Source organism: Rutidosis leptorrhynchoides, chromosome 1 (assembly GCF_046630445.1).
Source record: "Rutidosis leptorrhynchoides isolate AG116_Rl617_1_P2 chromosome 1, CSIRO_AGI_Rlap_v1, whole genome shotgun sequence".
Classification (NCBI taxonomy): Eukaryota; Viridiplantae; Streptophyta; class Magnoliopsida; order Asterales; family Asteraceae; genus Rutidosis; species Rutidosis leptorrhynchoides.
Genome location: NC_092333.1, coordinates 713785978 through 713808025, shown reverse-complemented (window position 1 = coordinate 713808025; position 22048 = coordinate 713785978).

Below are 22048 nucleotides of genomic sequence, written 5' to 3'. Positions count from 1 at the left end.
TTCTAAACCTTTACGAACAAATCTTATTCATCATTCATCGATATTAGAAATTCTAAGATATCATCGTATCTTTCATTATAAATATCCTCGATATTTCTGAAGATATTTTCATAACTATTCTTATCTGAAATCATTTATCTCTTCACGATATCAGTGTTACATCAGAAAGGAAACTAATTTAGTTTCTAAATTCTGAAAAATTCGAATTTAAAATTTGAATGTTTTTGAATTAGTGTTGGGAACTGAAACATGAGTTAGTATAATATAATGATACTTGATCAACGTGATTATATTACAGTAAGTCATGCTGAGTTTCTAATGGGACGTGATAATTCACGGATCATAACATCATCATGTGCCATGTTACATAACTCTTTCATTCTGCTTAACTTCTGAACATATCAAGAAAATATATTCTTGATAGTTCTATTCTCAGTGATTCTGGTAATTTAACAAATCAAATCGTGCAATTACGTTCTTTCTTGTTTAGAACATTAAGTTCATTCGAAATTCCATACTTACGAATTCTGGACCATTACTCGCTTTACTAAAGGTCGAGAAGAGAATAAAAAGGCAAAGAGCTCCAAAATATAAGAGAAAATATAAAGCCCAATAACAACACAGAGGTTACAAACCGTGGATATTAATACGAATAGCAGTATAAAGACACGGTGGAATCAAGAATAGTATCACCCCAAGGTAATAGTAGAAGTAAACAGATTTTTTCTGATGAAAGATTGAAAAGAAGGATGACAGAAATGATAATTAGGAAAATATCAAGGATTAGAACGGGATTAAGCATTTTCACAATCTTTTGAATGTATGAACTAAGAAATAAAGTATAGAAATGGTGAAAGTAATGGAACGGAAGAAGTAGATTTATAGTGAAAATATCCGATAAGAGCAATCAGGACTGATAACCGCATTTAATTATAGAGATCCTAATTTCCTTAATTACTGAAGAATCAAAATTTTTAGATTTCGAAGATTTTATTTTAAATCCCTTGAATTTCGGAATTCAACCCTAACTACGTCAAAAGTAAAGACGAATATCTATTACCTTATCTCACTCTTTTGTGATAGCTTCACTCGTACTTTTACATAGTCAAATTGTTTTATCCATATTAATCGATGATGATAAAACTCTATTTATCAACTTATATTCGTCATAAAAACATTTTTATTGTTAGCTATGACGACCACGATCAAATTTCGGGACGAAATTTCTTTAACGGGTAGGTACTGTGACGACCCGGAAATTTTCGACCAAATTTAAATTTGATCTTTATATAGTTTCGACATGATAAGCAAAGTCTATTTAATTGAATCTCAAAATTTTGAACTGTTGTTATACATTCAATTACCCTTTGACTATTCCCGACGATTCACGAACAATTGTTTGTAACTAATTCAATACATAAATAATATTATATATATTGTAATATATATAATTTATAAATATTAAATATTCAAAATATTATAAAATTGTAATATTAATATAGTAAAAGTAATTATAAGTTAAAATATATTTGTTATAATAAGATTATTATTACTTTCATTATTATTATTAATACTAATATTAATATTAACAATTAATATCAGTATTAGTTATACTATTATAGATAATAAATAGATATAAAATTTAATGCATTTAATTTGTTACCTTTATTAATATTTTTATTACTTCACTACTATTATTAGAATAAGTATTTAATATTAATAACAGTGTCATTATTATTATTTTGTATAATACATAAATATGAAAATTGATACAATTGATTTGTTATATAATTACTATTATTATTAGTATTGTTGCTATCATTATTTATATTGTAATTAGTAGTGAGATTACAATTTTAGTTACTATTAATGATTATTATTATCTTTATCAAGATGATGATTATTAATATCATTATTATATTAGTATTTATTAATAGAAATTAATACAATCTATTATTTTTATCAATAATAATATAATTATTATAATTTTTAGGATTATTAGTATCTTTAATATTTATTATTATTATTAATATAATTGTTATTATTAATAATACAATTACTAATTATTAGTAATTCTATTATTATTACTTAGTATTCTTAATATAATTATTAACTTGTATTAATATTACTAATATATTTATTTATTTATTAATAATAATTATAAAAGAAAATTAGAAAAGGTGTACGAATCAGTTGCACATAACTATCACCATTGTGTTAATTTCTTGTTTCTGTCGAATTGTTATCTGTCCACTTCAATTCTTCACTAAACAATAACCTGGAGCAATTATATATACAACATTCAATTTATCTGTGAAATAAATAAAAAAATAGAAAACTGATTCCTTTTCCCACTGTTCTTGTTTCATTTTTACCAAATCTCGAATTTGAATCATATTCTAAAATGTAAAAATGCAGAGTTGTTAGGAACATTTTACTCAAACTTCCTGCAAAAATCGTAAGTTCCAATTCTTCCTAACGAATTTTAATTTCGAAGTCAAAGTTAAGTTTTCAAAAGTCAACTGTTTTGTTCTTGAAGAAATTCGAATTCGTGTTTATGTTTCAAGTTAAATTGTTAATTCAGAAAGTTTCCAGGATTGATTTAGAACATATTTCATGAAGAAATCGTGGTCTAAAACAATCTTAATTTCATAATCAAGATTTGAGTTTTAGTGTTCTTGGGTCAAATATTCAAAAACTAGAAATTCGAATTCAATTGCAAAAATTAATAATGTAGTGTTGTTAGAAATCATCCACTTAAACTATCTGCAAAGTTTGAGCTTCCAAATCCTCGTAACGATTTCCAATTTTGGAGTCAAAGTCAAAATTCAAAAAGTCAAAGATTTTGTTCATAGCGGAATTCGTAATCGTGTTGAAGTTTTTAGATCAATTAATGATTCAAGGAGTTTCTAGGAACGATTTAGAGTATAATTCATGTTATAATCTTAAACTAAAAGCGACTAGAAATCGAAAACAAAATTTATTTATTTTCTCAACAGCACCGAAGCTGTTTTCATTTTTTTTTTTTTTCGTGTACCTTGTTGATAAACTTCACCACTTGATAATTCCTGGATTGTTTTAAGTCTTAAACAAAACTATAAACTCGTTCCTATAGCTTTGGTGTTTGATAGATAGAGTAATTAATTGATGAAGATGAAGATCACAGAAATAAAAAGGGTTAAAGATAAATGGGTTTAGCTTTATATCAGAAAAACAGAATTGGTGCTATGGTCTAGAGTGTTTGCGGGTGTGCGAGAGGTCTCGGGTTCGAGCCCGGGCAATGGCTAATTTTTTTAAGGAAGCTTATAGGATCATTTTTAAGGTAGTAATATATCTCTTATAATCATTATTATTATTATTATTATTGTTATTGTTATTATTATTATTATTATTATTAGTATTATTATTATTATTATTATTATTATTATTATTATTATTATTATTATTATTATTATTATTGCTATTATTAAGTTAATGGTTATGACAAACATTAGCAATATGATTATTAGTATAAGTAAAAAATTTATCATTATTGTTATTATTAGTTATTGTTAATATGATTAGTATTATTAATCTTATTATAAATGATACAATTTATTAGTACTTTCATAAATATTAGTATTTATACCATTTTATAAATAATAGAATTATTATTATTAACATAAGTATAATATTAATGTTATTATCATTATATTTATCATTACTAATATTAACTTAGTATAATTAGAACTACTGTTTTGATAAACAAATAAAATATATATATAAATATATTAAACACATATAACATAACAAAATATTTTTAAAAGGAATATATGAAACATAAATATACTATTAATATAAAAATGATATAACTAATAAGTTATATATATAAAAACTTATTCGATTACGATTATGTGTATTAATACATATATGAATAATATAGGTTCGTGAATCCGAGGCCAAACCTACAGTTGTTCAATGTCGTCATATGTATTTTTACTACAAAATACAGAATCGTGAGTTTCATTTGCTCCCTTTTTAATTGCTTTTGCTATATATATATTTTGGGCTGAGAATACATGCAATATTTTATAAATGCTTTACGAAATAGAGACAAGTGATTAAAAATAATATTCTGCGGATTGATGTGCTAGGTAATTTAGTTATATGTTATAAGAGCATATAAGCGCGAATCCTAAAGATAGATCTATCGGGCTTAACACCCCCATCCCGTAGGCTGCACTAGACATAAGAGCTAGTGGGCGGATGTTTAGTACTTCGAGAATTATTTATATACTTGCAAGTGTACATATCCATCTTTACGAAGATGACTTATTATATTATTGTTAAGGTTGGTTACTGAGGCCTCAACATAAGCAGAACGGTTTTATACACTTGCGAGTGTACATATATTTATAAACGGAAATCTTGTGGTCTATTAATATATTGAAATGATTGTTATGATAAACCTATGAACTCACCAACCTTTTGGTTGACACTTTTAAGCATGTTTATTCTCAGGTATGAAAGAAATCTTCCGCTGTGCATTTGCTCATATTACATGGAGTCATTCATGGCATATTTAGGACAGCACCTCGCAATGGAACCAAATGTTGATGACTTCGTCCAGGTGGATTAGGACGGGTCGTTAGATATACCTACTCAATTCACTCTTTTGGTGATAGCTTCACTCGTACTCTTCACAAAAATCAAATTGTTTTATCCATATTACTCAATAAAGATAAAACTCTATTTATCGACCTATATTCATCATGAAAACATTTTTATGGTTAGTTATGATGACCATGATCAAATTTCGGGATGAAATTTCTTTAACGGGTAGGTAATGTGACGACCCGGAAATTTTCGACCAAAATTAAAATTTAATCTTTACATCATTCCGACACGATAAGCAAAGTTTGTTAAGAATTTTAAACTATGTTCATACATTCATTTAACCTCGACCAAATTCCAATGATTCACGAACCATTAGATGAACAGATATGATTATAGATATATATGTGTGTATATTATAACTTGAAAACATTAACAAAGTATTAGACGAATAATACTTTACATAAACGTATTTGTTTCAAAATATATTTAGAATAATTATCGATGGAATTAAAAGATAATATAAAGAGATTGAAATATTAGATACATTGAATTATGATTACGAGTCTCTGTTAAGATGTCCACTTTGAATTAGAAAACCTTTTCTTTTTAATGGTATCCAGAATATTTGATAAAAGTGATTTACAAAAGTGTCATTAACTAGAGTTAGTCAAAAGTTAGTAATCATTTCCGTTTAAATTTCAAAAGTGTACTTTACCTTGATTAACTAGTGTCCCTTGATAAATCAACCATTTAGTTTTTCATATTAAAAACATTGTTTGGTAGAATAACTACTAATATTTAAAAAGAGTTAAATTATATAAAACGAACTTTGAAATATAATTGGTTTTGAAAGACTAAATATTATATCATTAGATAAATATTTCGAACATATATATTATGTACAAATTTACAATTTTAAATAAATATATATATATATATATATATATATATATATATATATATATATATATATATATATATATATATATATATATTTTAACTTAGTCATAAAACGTCCTGATTTAAAATAATATATTTTGATAAACAACGAGTCACTGATTTATAGAAGCAAATGACCACAACGCTCAATTTTATAAACTACATTTTTTATAAGGTAATTTATTGATGAGTAAGTCAAATTATTAATAAGGGTACACGTCGCGTAACGTAACAGGCTAGTTTTCTAAACATACGAAAGTGCGCTCGAAAAACCGAAAGTGGAACATGAGTCGAGTGACAATGTACGAGTCATTTGAACAAAAATTACATTTTTTCTATGCACGTAAATATAATATAATATTTAATTAATTCTAAAGATTAAATATATTATATATTAAATAATATATATATATATATATATATAACTTAAGTTACAATGAAACCGTCGGTGGATGAAATGAATGCGTGTGAGCTGTTATGATGTCTCATGCACTCGCATGAGCTCTCCACACACTTCTCATGCGAGTGCATGAGGGGTTAGGTGTGGTTCACTCCTTTTAAAATTCGAACGTTTTCATTTCTTTGCACACACACAAATATCACAACTATCTCTCTGTCTATAATACTCCGTAATATTTATGTTATTTATATTATTATTATTATTATTAATATTAAATTAATATTATTACTAATCGTATTAGTAGTATTATTAGTATTAAGTATTATACATAAAATATTACGACGAGGTCATGAGCAAGTTATTTCGAAACGGGTTTTATGAGTAGGATATGGCTAAGGAAATTATGGGTATTAGCTATGGAGATGATGGGTAATGTTCATGGGTATGCTCGTGAGGTCAAACTAGTATTTATCATCTCTGTTGCGTCTACATACCTTTCCTGCAATATTGAATCTCAATATTGATACGTGAGTACTCATAAATTAACTTTTATATATTAATAGTGTATCCCTGACTAGTACTCGAGAATATAGGATTATGCATGCTTGTACTTTTGATATTGCCATTAGATAGGATATGTTGAATCCTGAATTAGTTATATATGCGGTTGAGATAAGGTATAAGATATGCATGTCGTTGGAAAGCTAGAGAAAAATTAAGAACTTTTCATTAAGATATCGAATGGTTTCGATGAACGGATTTGAAGTTATAGTCAATTGAAATTTGGTATTATTATTAAAAATGATTATTATTATCATAGTTATTATCGTCGTTATAGTTTTTATCTAATTATTATTATTAGTATTATTATTATTATTATGATTATTATTTTTATCATTATCCATAAAAAGTATTATCATTAAAAAATTTATTTTATTATTATTAAGTCAGGACAGAGACTCTTAGCAAGTTCATTGTAACAACCCAAACCGTAACCGACCAAACACGACGAAATTTCAAACAAAAAAAAAATTGTTGTTCCAGGCCATCGGCGCGCCGCGCCAAAAGGGCCGCGCGCCGCGCCAAACCCCTGCTGTTGCCGGAAAGTTTAAATGCGAAAAAGATGAACGTGTTCCCGGCATATTTAACCAAAACGCTTTTAACCATACATTCATATATGTAAAACTAGCACATAACTAAGGTATGAACAAGTTTTACAAGGTGGGGCCCACACGTGCCCAAAACGCCACTAAGTTTAAAATACAATGTTTAATACAAATTAGAGTTTCGACCACAAAAAGTTTAATTGCCAAACGACACAACGAGCATGGTGTTTGGGGTTAAACTACCCAAGTCTCGGTCAAACTCCAAGCCATAACCCAAAAGTGCTTCCTAATCATCGAAGCGGGAAACTCAATCCAAGGTAATGCCCTTACCCTTATCCACACACGAACCTATAAAAAGGTAAACAACGAGAGGGTAAGCAAAGCTTAGTGAGCACAATAATTATACATACACATATATAATCTACTTACTCGCATCACTTACACAACATCATATTCGAGTTTAACAATTCATCAAGCATGCTACATTAATAAGCATATACCAATAATTTACAATCCCACAAGTAGCTAATAGTACAATAGCATACGATTCATAGATTAATACTTCCAATACATAATTCACATAACCTTGGTTAACCAATTCGAACACGGGAAGCGGTACTTACAAGACCGTTGGAGTTCATAACGTCCACTAGTGTTACTTACACACCGCGTAATCACTAGTCCCCGGGTGATGTCTTAAACACCGCGACTAACTCACCCTTACAACAATGTGGCGTCTTAAACACCGCGACGAATCCACACTTCATTCGATACAATGAGTGGTGTCTTAATCACCGCGACACTTCCACTCCCATGACATTGTGGTGTCTTAAACACCGCGACAATACCACAAGTCAATCATACCATGAGTAGTGTCTTAAACACCGCGACAATGCTACTCGTTACTTAGAATGTGGTGTCTTAAACACCGCGACAATACCACATTCGTGCAACACAAATAAATACATTATATACACATACGCATAATTATTCCACTCACCTTATGCCTTCGGTGATTATTAAACCAAGCTTGAATTCCAAGGTAACGTACCTATTTCACAAGCATAATTAATCAATCAACTTGGTCTAATCTCATAACACACACCATCCTAGGTCATCTTGACCCATTTTGACAACTAACCCTAAATTGGGTCGTTTTCACCAAAAACCCTAACACTTGGCACTCATGGCCTTCACGCACAATAGAACACTAGGTTTTAGCACAAAACACTAATATTGACCCATCTTGGTCCATTTTGACCCATTTGACTCGATAAAAGTCAACACACCCATTTTTGGGTCATTTATGCCCAAATCACACCCATTTACACTTCCTCAAGGTGTTCTAACAACTTACTAGCCAATTAGGGTTTCATAACAACAATTTATACATTTAAAACCCTAGCTTACACATAATTGAGTCTACATGATCCAAATTACCCAAGAACACCCAATTTACTTAAAATGGGTCTTAATGTTCATCTTTAACACAAACCCTAACCCATACACAAAATCAAAACAAGAATTGAAAGTTAAGGCATACCACAACTATCAAGATGTAGCAATTGACGAGATGAACAACTTTAGAACTTGGACTTTAGCAAGAAACCTTCTTCTTCTTCTCCAAAATGGGATCTCTCTCTCTAGAACTCACTTCTCTCTCTAGAATTGAATTAGGAAGATAAGGTTGGTGAAAAGGGGAGTAAATGAGCTCCCAAACAACTGAACCAAGCCTTAAAGTCGGCCTTGAAGTGAATTTCCCAAAATGCCCTTGATTTAAATTTAAATAAACAAGAGGGGCTGTCTGCACGATTTTGCGCGGCGCGCCATTAGGCCGCGCGGCGCGCAAATGGGCAGAAACTGGTTCCTAGCTCCTTTTGAAATATAAAACCAATCCCACAACAAAGTTAACTTCTATACATTATTTACAATAATTACACGGGTCTTACAACTCTCCTCCACTTATTCGGATTGCGTCCTCGCGATCCAAGCCGCATGACAAGCGGGAAGATAAACCAACACAAACTCTTCGGGCTCCCATGTAAACTCGGAACCCTTATTCCGTCGCCATTGAACTTTGTAGGTCCTAACCTCCTTATGTCTCGATCGTTTGACCTTCTCATCAAGTATGGCAATCGGCTCTTCAATATACTCCAACTTATTGTTTAGTTCGATCTCATCTAAAGGCATCCATGAGGAATCATCCGCAAGGCACTTACGGAGGTGAGAAACATGAAACGTGTTATGGATCCCCGCAAGCTCTTCGGGCAATTCCAATCGATATGCAACTTCACCAACACGAGCCAAAACTTTAAACGGCCCAATAAACCGAGGACCTAACTTTCCCCGTTTTCGAAACCGAATAATACCCTTCCATGGCGAAACCTTAAGCATAACCATGTCGCCCTCTTGGAATTCGATCGTTCGTCTACGTTTATCGGCATATGACTTTTGCCTATCTTGAGCCTTCTTCAAATGCTCCCGAATAATATCAATCTTGTTATTCGTTTCTAAAACCAAATCGGTACTTCCGATTTCTCTTTGACCCACTTCTCCCCAACAAATGGGAGTTCGACACCTTCGACCATAAAGCATCTCGTACGGTGGCATCCCGATACTAGTATGAAAACTATTATTGTACGAAAATTCCACCAAAGGTAAATGCTCATCCCAACTACCACCGAAATCGATAATGCACGCCCGTAACATATCTTCCAAAGTTTGGTTCGTACGTTCGGTTTGACCGTCCGTTTGGGGATGATACGCCGTGCTCAACTTTAATTGTGTACCCATATCTTCGTGAAACTTTTCCCAAAATCGAGATGTAAAACGGGTATCTCGATCCGAAATAATAGATATAGGAACGCCATGTCGCGAGACCACTTCCTTGATAAACAACTTAGCCAAGGCCTCCGACGATATTGCTTCTTTAATAGGAAGAAACAAAGCGCTTTTCGTCAACCGGTCCACGATCACCCAAATCGAATCATATTGAGTTCTCGCCGTCTTAGGTAATTTAGTGATGAAATCCATGGTAATGTGCTCCCATTTCCATTTTGGGATCTCTAACGGTTGCAACTTACCATACGGCTTTTGATGCTCGGCTTTAACTTGCAAACAAGTAACACATCGTTCAACGTATTTTACAACATCGCGTTTCATGCCCGGCCACCAATAATCTTTCTTCAAGTCATGATACATTTTCGTCGCACCCGGATGAATGGAATATTTCGACTTATGTGCTTCATCGAGTAGCACCCGTCGGTAATCACCCGCCTTAGGCACCCACACCCTTCCTTGAAACGACAATAAACCCCGCGGGCCCATTGTAATGAACTCCGATTGGCCCACAATTCGTTCCGCGTGCTTATCGTGAACATAAGCCTCTATTTGGTCTTCAACCATCTTTTCAAGAAAGTCATTAGTGATAATCAAACGTAACGATGCTACACGTATCGCCGGATGTTGAGTCTTCCGACTTAACGCATCCGCGACCACATTCGCCTTACCCGGATGGTAAAGTATCTCACAATCAAAATCCTTCACCACATCCATCCATCTACGTTGACGATAGTTCAAATCTCTTTGAGTAAAAAGGTGTTTCAAATTTTTATGATCCGAATATATCGTACACTTGACACCATACAAGTAATGGCGCCAAATTTTCAACGCATGCACAACCGCCGCCATTTCAAGATCATGAGTCGGGTACCTCGTTTCGTGTTCCTTTAATTGCCGAGAGGCATAAGCAATGACTTTACCCCTCTGTATAAGAACGCACCCGAGCCCATTTAAGGAAGCATCACAATAAACCACCATGTCTTCAACGCCTTCCGGTAACACTAACACCGGAGCTTGACACAACTTCTCTCTCAATAATTGAAAAGCAGTTTCTTGCTCGTTTTCCCAATTGAACTTAGCACTCTTCCTCGTCAACTTTGTTAATGGAGAAGCAATCTTAGAAAAGTCTTGGATAAACCGACGATAATAACCGGCCAATCCGAGAAAACTTCGGATCTCCGTGGGCGTAGTCGGTCGTCCCCAACTCTTCACCGTCTCAATCTTCCCCGGATCCACTTGGATACCGCTTTCGTTCACAATGTGACCAAGGAATTGAACCTCCCTTAGCCAAAATTCACATTTAGAGAACTTTGCATACAACTTCTCTTTTCTTAGCGTCTTCAAAACTTCACGCAAGTGACGTTCATGTTCATGCATACTTTTCGAGTAGACTAGTATGTCGTCAATGAACACAATAACCGACTTGTCCAACATAGGTTGGCACACCCGGTTCATAAGATCCATGAATGCCTCCGGTGCATTCGTAAGACCGAAGGGCATAACTACAAATTCATAATGCCCGTAACGCGTTCGGAAAGCCGTTTTCTCAATATCTTCCTCACGGACCCGCATTTGGTGATAGCCGGACCGTAGGTCGATCTTAGAGAAATACGTTGCGCCTTGAAGTTGATCAAACAAATCGTCGATCCTAGGTAGTGGATAACGATTCTTGATTGTCACTTTATTCAACTCACGGTAATCAATGCACATACGCATACTACCGTCTTTCTTCTTCACAAATAAGACCGGAGCGCCCCATGGCGAAGCACTCGGTCGGATAAAACCCTTCTCGAGCAATTCTTGAATTTGATTCAATAACTCTTGCATCTCCGTTGGTGCTAAACGATAAGGAGTTTTAGCAATGGGGGTAGCCCCCGGAACCAACTCGATGCGAAATTCGACTTGTCTTTCCGCCGGGACACCCGGTAACTCATCCGGAAAGACATCTTCAAACTCATTAACTACCGGAATTTCACGAATTGGTGGTGGCTCATTACGAGTGTCGACAACATGAGCAAGGAAAGCCATACCACCGGTAATAACGTGACGTCGTGCCCGAGCAAAAGTGCATATCGGCACCGATCTCCTTCGTTTATCACCATGAATAATCATCTCTCCCCCACTTGGAGTCTTTACACGAATAAACTTGTCGTGGCATGCAATATCGGCTCTATAACGATCGAGCCAATCCATACCAACGACAACATCAAAATCACCCAAAGTCATCGGAATAAGATCAATTTCGAAACTTTCGGCGCCAAACACAACATTGCAATTTTTACACACATCAACCACTAGCGCCGTCTTGCCATCCGCTATTTCAACTTCTACTGGACGACTCAACTTTACTAGCGGTTTATTTAACTTAGGCACAAATCTTGGAGATACGAAAGACAAATTAGCACCGCTATCAAAAAGTATCCGAGCCGGATTAGAGTTAACCATGAAAGTACCTGAAACGACTTCATTGGATTGTTTAGCTTCTTCATTAGACATCAAGTAGTTACGACCCCTAGCCGTACCCGCTGCCTTCTCTATCCGCTTAGCATTATCATTACGCAACTCGGGACACTCGGGTTTCTTGTGTCCCTCCTTCCCACAATTGTAGCAAGTGAATTTTGTAGTAGAAGATGGTTTGGTACAATCACGAGCCATATGCCCCCTTCGCCCACAATTATGACAAGTATAGGGGAAATCCCCCGAGGCACCTTTCTTCACACTCCCCACACTCTCGGTTGGGCCTTTCTTTGACTTCTTGCTTGAAAATTTTGAGTGACTCGAACCTTCATACTTTCTCTTCCTCAACACAATCGCTTCAAACCCTTTCGCCATATTAAACAACTCATCGAAGCTCTTCACCACGTTTACGCTAATCTTTTCTTGATAACTATCATTCAAGGTTCGATAGAAATCTTCTTTCAACATTTTATCATTCCCGACATACTCCGGGCAAAATTGCGTCTTGGACAAGAACACGGATTTGAGAGTGTTCAAGTCCATCGACCCTTGCCTCAAGGTACGTAGCTCGTCCTTAAGTCTTGTAAGATCTGCCGAAGTTCGGTACTCATCGAAGAACTCCGCTCTAAATTCCTCCCAAGTGAAGTCCATACATTGTTCTTCACCATAGAGTTGGATCTTAGCATCCCACCACAATTTCGCGTCACCCCTTAACATGCTACAACCATACCTAGTCTTCTTGTCGGGTGGACACTCACAAGTACGGAAGGCCCCCTCCATATCGGAGATGAATCGGGCACTCTTGAGTGGGTCCCGATCGCCCTCAAAAGTAGGAGGTTGAGCATCCCTAAAGTTCTTGAAGAAAAAGTCACGCCTTCCCCCATTTTCTTCTTGAAGAGCAATCTTAATTTGCTCCTTAACCAAAGTGACGACTTGTTCGTCAATCATCTCGAGAAACATCTTCTTAACATCTTCGCGAAACTCCGCCTTTTGGCGTTGAAAGATGGCCTCAACCTTGGCCGTGAACTCGGGGTCCTCGCTCGTGCCCCCAATATCGGTGTCGTGTCCGTTTCTCATCTTCATTCTATAAAACGGAAAAGATTAAACAACGAAACTAAAGACATGACACATATATACATATACACCATACCACTCCATCTCGCTCGTCAATCGTCGTACATCGCTTGTTTGACACGATTTGCACCCGTAGTAAGGGTAGCTAATCATTACTACACGAGCACGTCGCGTTAACTCGCTAGTACAACGTTCATTTCGCTCGATGATTGCTATACAACACAAACAATAACGCATGATTAGTTCATATAAACCTATGCGCTAACCAAGACCCGGTCCGACCCAAAGTCCTATAAGTCCGCACAATGCACACACAAAAGTCTAAGTCTAGGCGCCTATCTCAAGTCACCTAAATCCCTTAGACCATGCTCTGATACCACTTGTAACAACCCAAACCGTAACCGACCAAACACGACGAAATTTCAAACAAAAAAAAAAATTGTTGTTCCAGGCCATCGGCGCGCCGCGCCAAAAGGGCCGCGCGCCGCGCCAAACCCCTGCTGTTGCCGAAAAGTTTAAATGCGAAAAAGATGAACGTGTTCCCGGCATATTTAACCAAAACGCTTTTAACCATACATTCATATATGTAAAACTAGCACATAACTAAGGTATGAACAAGTTTTACAAGGTGGGGCCCACACGTGCCCAAAACGCCACTAAGTTTAAAATACAATGTTTAATACAAATTAGAGTTTCGACCACAAAAAGTTTAATTGCCAAACGACACAACGAGCATGGTGTTTGGGGTTAAACTACCCAAGTCTCGGTCAAACTCCAAGCCATAACCCAAAAGTGCTTCCTAATCATCGAAGCGGGAAACTCAATCCAAGGTAATGCCCTTACCCTTATCCACACACGAACCTATAAAAAGGTAAACAACGAGAGGATAAGCAAAGCTTAGTGAGCACAATAATTATACATACACATATATAATCTACTTACTCGCATCACTTACACAACATCATATTCGAGTTTAACAATTCATCAAGCATGCTACATTAATAAGCATATACCAATAATTTACAATCCCACAAGTAGCTAATAGTACAATAGCATACGATTCATAGATTAATACTTCCAATACATAATTCACATAACCTTGGTTAACCAATTCGAACACGGGAAGCGGTACTTACAAGACCGTTGGAGTTCATAACGTCCACTAGTGTTACTTACACACCGCGTAATCACTAGTCCCCGGGTGATGTCTTAAACACCGCGACTAACTCACCCTTACAACAATGTGGCGTCTTAAACACCGCGACGAATCCACACTTCATTCGATACAATGAGTGGTGTCTTAATCACCGCGACACTTCCACTCCCATGACATTGTGGTGTCTTAAACACCGCGACAATACCACAAGTCAATCATACCATGAGTAGTGTCTTAAACACCGCGACAATGCTACTCGTTACTTAGAATGTGGTGTCTTAAACACCGCGACAATACCACATTCGTGCAACACAAATAAATACATTATATACACATACGCATAATTATTCCACTCACCTTATGCCTTCGGTGATTATTAAACCAAGCTTGAATTCCAAGGTAACGTACCTATTTCACAAGCATAATTAATCAATCAACTTGGTCTAATCTCATAACACACACCATCCTAGGTCATCTTGACCCATTTTGACAACTAACCCTAAATTGGGTCGTTTTCACCAAAAACCCTAACACTTGGCACTCATGGCCTTCACGCACAATAGAACACTAGGTTTTAGCACAAAACACTAATATTGACCCATCTTGGTCCATTTTGACCCATTTGACTCGATAAAAGTCAACACACCCATTTTTGGGTCATTTATGCCCAAATCACACCCATTTACACTTCCTCAAGGTGTTCTAACAACTTACTAGCCAATTAGGGTTTCATAACAACAATTTATACATTTAAAACCCTAGCTTACACATAATTGAGTCTACATGATCCAAATTACCCAAGAACACCCAATTTACTTAAAATGGGTCTTAATGTTCATCTTTAACACAAACCCTAACCCATACACAAAATCAAAACAAGAATTGAAAGTTAAGGCATACCACAACTATCAAGATGTAGCAATTGACGAGATGAACAACTTTAGAACTTGGACTTTAGCAAGAAACCTTCTTCTTCTTCTCCAAAATGGGATCTCTCTCTCTAGAACTCACTTCTCTCTCTAGAATTGAATTAGGAAGATAAGGTTGGTGAAAAGGGGAGTAAATGAGCTCCCAAACAACTGAACCAAGCCTTAAAGTCGGCCTTGAAGTGAATTTCCCAAAATGCCCTTGATTTAAATTTAAATAAACAAGAGGGGCTGTCTGCACGATTTTGCGCGGCGCGCCATTAGGCCGCGCGGCGCGCAAATGGGCAGAAACTGGTTCCTAGCTCCTTTTGAAATATAAAACCAATCCCACAACAAAGTTAACTTCTATACATTATTTACAATAATTACACGGGTCTTACATTCATTAAGTGAACCAGGGAGTAGATTCAATGAGACTCTGAAGCGGAATAACATCTTTTTACCAGAATAGACTGCTAATTATCGTTAAAGTTATAATTAGTATTATCATTAATATTATCGTAATATTTATTAACATTAGTATTATTATAACTAGAAACTAATATTAGTAACACCTAATAATTATGATTACTATTATTATTATTAACATGAACACGATATAATAGACGATTAAAAGCTATTAGACGAATCGATTAGGAAATAATGAGTATGAGTATCATGGTGAAATTAAAATAATGTAAGATATTGATTTAGATAAAATTATCGTTCTTATTATTTTTATCATTAATATTATTATTAAAAGTATCGTTAATATTAAAACTATTATTTTAACAAAAATTATCATTTTAATAGAAATGTCATTGTTATTATGAAATATCATTATTATTATCATTTTAAATAAAATTATTATTTTAAAGTTAATATTAAAAAGTATCGTAAATATTAAAGTTATCATAATTAGAGTTATCATTTTATCATAATATTATTTTTAGTAAATATAAATATTGAAATTTTTGTTAATAGAATAATAATAATTATTATTACAAAATAATACAATTTTTACTTATTAATATTATCAATGTTATTTTATCAAATAAATATGTAATACAAATAATATAATTACCTTAATAAAACCTATCATAATAATATTTTTTTGATATTAAATGAACTCTATAAATTTTATTACTTAATATATATAAAAGTATATTTTATTATATAAATTTTAATATAAAAATTTTTATTTATTAATAAATGAATTATATTATTTACTCTAATAAATCTTTTAAAAATATTTAAAAATATAAAACGACGATATTTAAACTACATATTAATCATGTATAGATTTTGGAAATCATTTTGAGTCAAATTGACTTTTGTTGACCTTTGCATATTAGTCTCGAGCATTAGGATTGAGATACACTATGACTTGACCTAATTTGTTAAGACAAATTTTGACCAACATATAAATATATATACTTAATTTAGATTCGTGAATCTGAGGCCAACCTTGCACTTGTTCAATGATGTTATATGTATTTTACTACGAAATACAGTATGGTGAGTTTCATTTGCCTTTTTACCCTTTATATTTTTGGGCTGAGAATACATGCGCAATTTTTATAAATGTTTTACGAAATAGACACAAGTAATCGAAACTACATTATATGGTTGAATGATCGAAGCCGAATATGCCCCTTTTTGCTTGGTAACCTAAGAATTAGGGAACGTCACTAATTTTGAGAATTAGTGCACGCCTAATTGACGCGAATCCTAAAGATAGATCTATTGGGCCTAACGAACCCCATCCAAAGTACCAGATGCTTTAGTACTTCGAATTCGTTTTTATCATGTCCGAATGATTTCCCGGAATGATAGGGGATATTCTTATATGCATCTTGTTAATGTCGGTTACCAGGTGTTCAATCCATATGAATGATTTTTGTCTCTATGCATGGGACGTATATTTATGAGAACTGGAAATGAAATTCTTGTGGTCTATTAAAATGATGGAAATGAATGATTATGATAAACTAATGAACTCACCAACCTTTTGGTTGACACTTTAAAGCATGTTTATTCTCAGGATTGAAAGAAATCTTCCGCTGTGCGTTTGCTCATTTTCGAGATATTACTTGGAGTCTTTCATGGCATATTTCGAAGAACATTGCATTCGAGTCATTGAGTTCATTAAAGATTATTATTAAGTCAATTTATAGTTGGATAGTGGATATTATGAAATGGTATGCATGCCTGTCAATTTTCGATGTAAAGAAAATTTGTCTTTTAAAAACGAATGCAATGTTTGTAAAATGTATCATATAGAGGTCAAATACCTCGCGATGTAATCATATGTTATTGTATTCGTTCTTATGGATTAGGACGGATCTTTACATCAATTGTGTGACACATGCATTTTTGGTGCGTACACCCTATAAGCTATAGCCACCAATTTAGATCCATGGCCCAGATTATTTTGATGATGTTTGGGCTCCAATCAATAATTTCTTGATTAATAATCAACAATGAAATAGAATCAGTCTGGCCCAATGACTAATCTAGGCCCAGGTTGACCCAGATGTAACAGCCCACTTTAACGGCATAAACTCTTAGCCCAAGTAAATTGTTTTTTGATGCATTCTGTTCAGCCATTGTTCTGTCTCCATCTCGTTATCAGTTCCGAATCTCAAAACTAATCAAAACGAAGATTGTAGTTCTTTAAGTTGCCGACGTCTGGCCTTTTGATTCACTTAATCAGAGGCGTAGCCACCTTGTGAAGAATGGTGGCCAATGCACCAGTGAATGGGGCTGGACACAATAATTTCTATTGGGCTTTGCATAAAGGATGGTCTAATTATATACTGTGTAACCATCTTGTACCATCTAATTTATGCACAACACTGAAACATCCCTTATTATTAATTTAAAGCTGAAATCGAGAATCCATAAAAAAAAAAAAAAAAATTTTTTTTTTTATTTGGCAATGTATAATTTATATATATATATATATATATATATATATATATATATATATATATATATATATATATATATATATATATATATATATATATGTAAATAAAATAAAATAAAAAGCCCTTTGGCCAGTAAAGTGTGCAAGTATAGCCGTGTTTTTTGAGTCATGTAAAAAAAAAATTCAAAAGTAATTTTAAGAATTTCCTAAATTTGCCAACGATGTTTAGTGTTTTAAGTAGGGGTGTAGCTCGGCTCGCAAAAGTAATTTTAAGAATTTCCTAAATTTGCCGTGGTCTCGAGCTCGGCTCGTTTATAATTCACCAAGCTCGAGTAGCTCGGCTCATTCACACCCATAGTTTTAGAGAGGTGATCCTCACACACCACTTTTTGATTCATCTACCCCTAATTTACTATTATATCCTTAATTATACTTAGAATAATAATATAAATTCAATTCCCTATATAAATTTAGGAGTATAATTGTGACTTCATGAGTCAAAAATGTAGATGGATCAAAAACTAGTGTGTGAGGATCACCTCCCATAGTTTTAAGTGTTTGGTAATATAAAAAAAATTGTAACAAATTAACGTAAGAAAAGAAACATATTGTTTTTTGTGCTACCAGTGATAAGATTTTATGGCTCCGCCCCTACACTTAATTCCGACTTTGCATGAGTAAATTATGGTTGAAATTGTAACAGCACGCACGATTTGTAAAAGCATCACTTTTCAACATCTTTAGCCCAAAAATCGATCTAACGTGTCAAGCATCAAAAACACATCAAAGTAACTATTTTTTCATCTAAACACTGAAAAGTTTATTACTTTAACATGTAAATAACCCTATCAAAAAACGACCGATCAAGAACGAATTAATAAAATTACATTTTCACACTTACGTGTTTTGCATATAGTTAGAGTTAACGTAACTTTTTAATGGACGTTAGAGATATAGATCATATACGTGCACTTTTAAGTCTATTGGAGATGATCCATGTAATCTTTTATAAAAAAATCTAGACATAGACCTTATGACTGTGCGTAAGAAAATATTCTAAGCTTAAGTGATACTACATTATGGTTAGTTAAGTAGTTTTTAGGAAGTTAGTGGTTATTTACAAGTTACAACAAAATTAAACATGTCTTAAAATCTTAAGCATAACCTTTAAAGTTACGTTTATTTTAGAAATAAGGACTATCAATAGATAACTTTGCATAAAAGTATGAACATTTATTTATTTTAATTTACAACGTGGGACATGGTCTTAATTTGCACCTTAACGTAATATATCTTCGAAGTTGTTTTACTGATAGAATTAGAGTACATTACATCCAACACACAGCGGCTATCCATCAACCCATGGAAAGTTGATGAATCATGTTGCAACTTCAAATGTGTAGTCTATAGAAACCTGAACAAAAAAAAAAATGCTTTGTGTTGGTATAACCAATAAAGAGGCTTCCGTCATAATTATATGGCAAACAATTATTTGATGGGCTTGTGGCCCAAGTCAATATTGCCCGATTGGGCCTTAAATATTTGTTTGAAACTAAAAATCAACCACTAATTTTTTTTTATGGTAAGCAAGGAAACCCTACTATGAACGAGCACATTGGCTTCCCCATAAAAGGTAAAATATGAGGTAATCAAGCCCCCCGAGCGCGATACCTGATACCGGGTGAATTGCGCATTATTCGCACCCTCTAGTCACACTCTCATTTTGAACAATTTGACATAGCCAGGAATTGAACTCGGCTGATGTGTTTCATTGGACAACTCGGTGGCTACTCAGGCAAGTTTGCCTGGTTAAATCAACCACTCATTACATTACATTATATTTATATGTTGATATTATTGTATGGTGGTTTACCGACGTGAATTGTAATGAAAATGTATACTAAAATTACTAATAATTTCGAACCCAATACAAAGTGATTTCTCTTAACATTGTTCAACCTTATATCGATTAGTTCGTCTCGTGTACATTAATACATATATACATACAAGTATTATGAAAAATTTAAATCAAAAGTTCACGATATGTTACCAAAGAGTCAATGGCTTGGCGGTATCGAGTTCACCCTTACAACCTTGAAGTTGGGATTCGAGTCTTGCTTGGGACATTTCTTTGTGTATATATTCGTATTAGTATTGGGTATGTGTGTGAGTTTGTCTTTAAAAAAAAAATTCACTATATGTTAAGCACGAATATAAAAAATAAAAACCAACACATGATCTCACTATCTTCATCCTCTCGGCACGTGTAAAGTACAGACAATGTATGTTGTTTGTTAATTTAATGGATTAAAGAACACTCAATTTAGAAGTTAAAACTAAATACGTTGTTAGAAATATGATTCAATAAATGAGGCAATTTTCGGTTGGTAGTGGTCTTAATCGACATGTGATCATTGATTGATATGAATAAGATTTTTTAAAAAGTTTTATATTAAGGTTTTATAGTTTTATCGTAGCTTCCAATAATCCAATGTTTCATAACGTATAGCCTAACATGATCTCTGTTATACTTGGGTCAATGGTTATTGAAAGTTGAACAATCTGAACTTACAAGATTCTTGAGAACAAACTTATATATTTTTTAAATGCAAATACTTCTTCCGTATCCCTCTGTTTTGGTCTAACAAAAGGTTCAATTGCGTACCACACGATTGTAAAATTATGTGCATTTTCAAATTAGATATTTATTAAAGACAAACTCAATACATATAAATGTTTACGCATGAACTTGAACTCATAACTTTTTTTGTTAGAGGGGCTAGATTTATGGCCTTTAGATTTCCAAATTAGACATTTAATTGATGATACGTGTGAACAGTGGTGGAAGTAAGATTTTTTTCACGGGGAAAAAAAAATCGTAGCAATTTTTTGGGGCAAAATTTGGAGGTTTTGAGGCAAAAAATTGAGGTTTTTAGGCAAATTATGGAGGTTTTTTTGACAAAATTTGAAGATTTTTGGGCAAACTTTGAAGGTTTTGGAGCAAGAGTTGAAAAATTTTTGGGGAAATTTGAAGGTTTTGGGGCAAAAAACAAAAAATTCACCGGAGGCAAAGTCGAAAAACCCAAAATTTTTACACTGAAATTTGCAAATCCACTGGGGGCGGGCGCCTACCCTGCCCCCAAATAGTTTCGTGTGAAGTAATAGATAACGATATAATTGGTTATCTCTACCGAAGGTTGTTCATCGGTTCGATTTTCGATTCTCAATTTATTCGGTTCGATTTGTTTGGTTTTTAAAAATTTTAATAGAAAAAACAAAATTGAATTAGATTGTCCCGGTATCCTACTAAATTGGTACATAATGATGGTTAAATAATGGGGTGAATGTTTGGTACACAATTGACCTCGTATCCTTCTAAATGTTATCTCATATTTCGATAAGTCAATGTCTTGAGTAATTTTGAAGGCTACACTACATGGTCAGAAACTACATATTGAGAATTGAGAGTATGGAAAATAACTCTTCAATTACCTTCATGAACATTTTAATCACGTTTACACCACTTGTTATGGTGAGCATGAATTATGACTTATGAGTGACGTGTAGTTGTAACGGAAATTTTACTTGCATGACACTGTTATGTGAAATGAGGTTTGTTATGGTAATGTTTTGAGAATGTTG